Genomic DNA, 4,523 nt, shown 5'->3' with positions numbered 1-4,523 from the left:
GGGGGGGAAGAGAGGGGGTGCCCGTGCACAGGCTTGTGGGGCAGTTGACCTCAGAGGAGAGGATGTGGACCATGCGTCCATAAGACATAGGTTAGTTCATCTCAAACCCCTCCCACCCCCATACTTGTTTTTTTTTTTTAACAGTAGCCGACAATCCTCCAATTCCCGACACATTGACGCTTTAAATGGAAACTGTGAACTTTCTGCTTTTACGTATTCAGTTTGTGCAGCGCTTAACCAGCCGGCCCAGGAGAGGATTGTTGGCAGACCTTGCAATGCTCTCCTGCCGAGGGCAGAACCCAGAGTAATAGTTTGTTGGTTCCTTTTTCCTCATTTTGGACGAGTTGTGCATCACCCGCTTGCAGGCAGGTGTCCCAGGCTCTTCAAAGGAGCCCCGGGAAGGACAGGAGGGCAGGGCTGGGCATGCTCAGGCCCGGGCGGCCTGTGGCCACGCTGTCCTGGCCACTCGGCCCCCAGCCTCTGAGCACTAGCCTCAAGCCACACACTTGATTTCCGCTGCTAATGACGCTTTTATGCATTTCATCATCAGGGTCCAAAACGAACAGCTGACTCTGGGGGCACGTGCAATACCGTGAGGCTGGTTGTACAGCGTGAGAACAGGGGCAGTTAGGGCCACTGGTCCTCCTGGCCCCGGGGGGCCAGGACCTGGTGGTCCCACAGTTTGGCTTTTATCCAAGGAAAAGGCGATCATATCTAGGTCAGTGTTTTTTAAAGCCTTTTTCCTTTTTTAAACCAACACTGTATATGTATATAAATAGGATACAAATACACACTACTTATTTTTTATATTTTTTACTACACCTTTGTGTTTCTGGTTTCAATTTCCCTCGCTGGTCATGTTAAGATGCATTCGCGTTAGCACCTGTTAGGTGTTTGAGGGGGGGCTGTGGGGGCGCTCCTTCCCCTGCACAGCATGGGGGCGGGCAGCGGCACCAGGTCAACCCCCAGGTAAGCGCACGCAAAGGGGTCCACTGGCCCCTCCTCTTTGGAATCAGAAAGGAAAATGGCCGCATCCCCTCCCTCCGCCTAATCCAGGTGCCTTCAGATTACTTTAGCTTCTTAAACAGCCTCCAGTATTAAACAGAGGTCACAGGGAAGAGAGAAAGGCGGGAACTTTTAAAAGCCAAAGACTGACCGAGCTGCTGACGGGCCAGAGAATGGCTGGGTGGACGGGGGACGCTGGTGCTGCTGTGACCTGGGCTGGCCAGGGCCTGCTGCACACATGTTCCTCTGCTGTTAGCCAAGTTTGCTGCTACTCTTGCCGCTACCACTGCTGCTGCATCAAAGATTCTGGCCCAAGGACCATCCCTTGTGGGTGGCCCTGGTGCCTGGCCACAGAAAACACCAAAGTCTCCCACTAACTTGTCAAGAAGTTTCCAGAACAAGAGAGAGACTCTCCACCCTGCTGGGGCAGCCCTGGCCCACGCCTTCCTTCGTTCCTACAGAGGCAGCACAACGGCTCCCACAGAACACCGTTCCCCCTTTCTAAACCAGCCTCTGCCCCCAGGCCCGAGACCCACGGCCTCCAACTGTCTTGTGTTTCCTTCCGAAAGCAACGACAAGCACTTTACTTTCCTGGGTTGTTTGTTTGGTTTTATTCCCCCCCACCCCCGCACCCCCCGTTGAGGACAGGAATGTCATGCTTCCACTTCTCCTTCGGTTGGTCCCTTGGAAAGCGTGTGTGCCGTGTGTCTTGGAGCTGGCCCGACAGCTCTGGCCTACAGACTGCAACCGCAGCCGCCCATTTAAGACGCCATGCGAGCTGAGGTAGACGTAGTTCCGTGTGTGGTTGTTAGCGTTGGTGTTTTTGTTTCGTTTGTTGTGGTTTTGTTTTCATTTTTTGGTTGTTAGTTTTTTTTCCCCTCTTTTATAACCAAACCTGAATTACATTTTTTCTTATGTTAAAATGAGAACTGTATGCCAAATGATTAGTTGATGTGTGTTTTTTTAATTTAATATTTAAATAAACTATTTGGGGCACAAACCTGGACTCTTTTTTTTTTTTTTTTTTAACCCCCCAGTCCGTCTGTCTGTTTCCTCCTGAGCAGCTTCTCGGAGACGGCGTCCTCCAGGCTTGTCGTATCTGAGAATCTTAGCGGGGGGAGTGGGGGCGTAGGGGAGTGTGTGTACCCCTGCGTCCAGCCCCATGGCAGGGCAGAGTCCCCCCCCTCCCCCCCACTGCAACAAAAGTGGCCTAGTAGTCTAGCAGTGTGGCGGGAGCTGGTCAGCCTCCCCTCCCCATGGTGCTCTCTGCCAACTTGCTGTGAGTCTCAGCACCCAGGTCTGCCCACAGCTGCTCATTCCCCTCCTGCAGATCAGCCCCGTCCACTGTTCTGTCATCTCTGGGTCTGCTTGAAAACAACCCTCTGCGGCAGTCTCCCAACCAAGCGCCCTCCTGGCGTGTGAAAGCTGTTCAGTAGTAACATTCTCGCTTTGCGGGAGGGAGGTCGGGGTCACCTCCCTGCCGGTGCACCACACGTACACCCGCCAGCCCATCTGTCTGTGGAGACTTGCGTGTTGCTACGATGCTGAACATGTTTCCTTAGAGTTTCCAGACTGAGACTTGGAAGAAAGGCCTGGTGGTCCACTTCAAAACACGTGCCAAGGTCAGCTTGATTGCGGCCGGCTCCGTGGCAGCAACAGCAGCAATGGGGCAGGAAGCCTTGGATGGTGGAAGCCGTTACCACCCAATGAGTTGGAGGCTCAAGGCCGCCCAGAGGTGCCTCGGGAGAAAGGCCTAGAGACCCACTTCCAAGAGGAAACGCTGGGGAGCCCAGTTCCCCTCTGACACCCACGGGCTCATGATGAGAGCGTCCACCCCATGGGCATCGATGCTGGTTGCAATGTGGCAGGCATTGTCTGCTTATAAGACAGTGTGGTGTTCACTGCGCAGAAGGACAGAGAGGAATCGGTGTGTTTGAATGCTGGTGTTTGTGAGGGACGGCCAAAAGAACAGGCAAATCTGTCTCGGAGGAAGTAGAACCAGAATGCCCCTGAGAGGATGGCCAGGCATCCTTAGACCTGTGGGCAGGAGAGACGGTGCCTGGAGAAGGGCAGCGAGGAAGAAGAGCCCTCTGATGAGGTGGAAGCACGTGGCGGCTGCACAACGCGCTCCAACGTAGGAATGATGGAGAGCATGGCACAGGGCCAGGCGCGGTTGCACTCTGTTGCGCAAAGCTGATAGGAGCTGTGAGTCGGAACCTAACTGACATGTTCATTTTGATACTTAGCACATACGTCGTTACAAAGTTGCTTTAGAGGGATACACTGTTAAGTGAGCAGCAGTAGTGTCTGCAGAGAACCAGGGCTCAGTGAGGAGGACTCCGGTGGGCATGTGTATGTGTCTGAGCAAGAGGACAAAGGACAGACAGACAGCGGAGCAGCGCAGTTGGATCCTACCCAGACTAGGAGAACGTTTCCACCGTTGGCACTGTGGGCTGAGCGCTGGGCTGCTGCGTGAGCCCACTAGCTGCGCCAAGGGAGGACCGTGAGTCAGCGTGCGTCTGTAAAGATTCCACCCTGTCGTGTGGACTTGCCATGAGTCAGAACCAACCTGACAGCCGTGGTTGGATGAGGTGTGTCCAGTGGTGCAGAAATGATGGCGACCTGACAGGCCTTCGGCCCTTCGGGCGGCTTGTCGTGCGCTCCCCAGATGGAGTTAGACGGGACCTCAGTGTTGGCATGGATCCCCAAGGTTGTCCGAGGCGCTTCCTAAGACGCTTTAAGCAAACATCTCCTTCTCCCCCTGCCCCCCTCCTGCGTAGCCTCAGCAGCTAACTGCTTCTGGCTTAAGAACAAAGTAATAGCGTTTTAGATTAGCAGCTGTGGTTAACATTGACCCTGTGCAAGGCTGCCCAGACCAGGCTCTCCAAGGCAGCTCAGCAAGCCTCACGTGGAGGCACCTGCGCAGCCCCCACTGCGCCCAGGGCCCCTTGTGTGCAGAACCCACTGGGGCCAGAGGGGAGGGCCCCAGGTGTCCTTGGCAGTGCCCCTGGTTTGGCACCCCTGCTCAAGGAAGCAGGGCTATCGCTAGTCAGTGACTTCAGGCTTTGTAGCGATTTTCTGTGTAACAGTGCTTGTTATTCGGGGGCTTGGGGCAGTGGGAGAACTCTTACCTTCCATGTGGGAGACGCAGGTTCAATTCCTGGCCAGTACACCTCATGCACAGCCACCCTTCCATCCCCCTCCCCACACCTCTGTTAGGACTAGGAAGAAAAGCCAGGTCGTCCACTCCCTCAAAAATGAACTGATGAAAAAACCCTGTAGGTGACAGCACCCTGGTCCACACTGATGGTGGCGATGGCTCAGGACTGGAGTGGCATTTTGTTCTTGCACTTGGATGAGCTGACAGCAACCCGGGGGCATGGCGGCCTGTTAACCAGCGAGAAAGCAGGCAGCATCTCATGCCGGGACCTCTCCGTAGACGTGGCTTTTGTATTTGCGTCGTATGAGTTCATGATTAGTGGGCATGGATCTTGACTCCCCACCCAAATGCTCAGCCC

This window comes from Echinops telfairi, unplaced genomic scaffold, assembly GCF_000313985.2.
Source record: "Echinops telfairi isolate 266 unplaced genomic scaffold, ASM31398v2 ScPeMD7_7469;HRSCAF=8507_0, whole genome shotgun sequence".
In the NCBI taxonomy this organism is placed as follows: domain Eukaryota; kingdom Metazoa; phylum Chordata; class Mammalia; order Afrosoricida; family Tenrecidae; genus Echinops; species Echinops telfairi.
The sequence above is the reverse complement of the archived record's forward strand: the minus strand, read 5'-3'. Positions refer to the sequence as shown.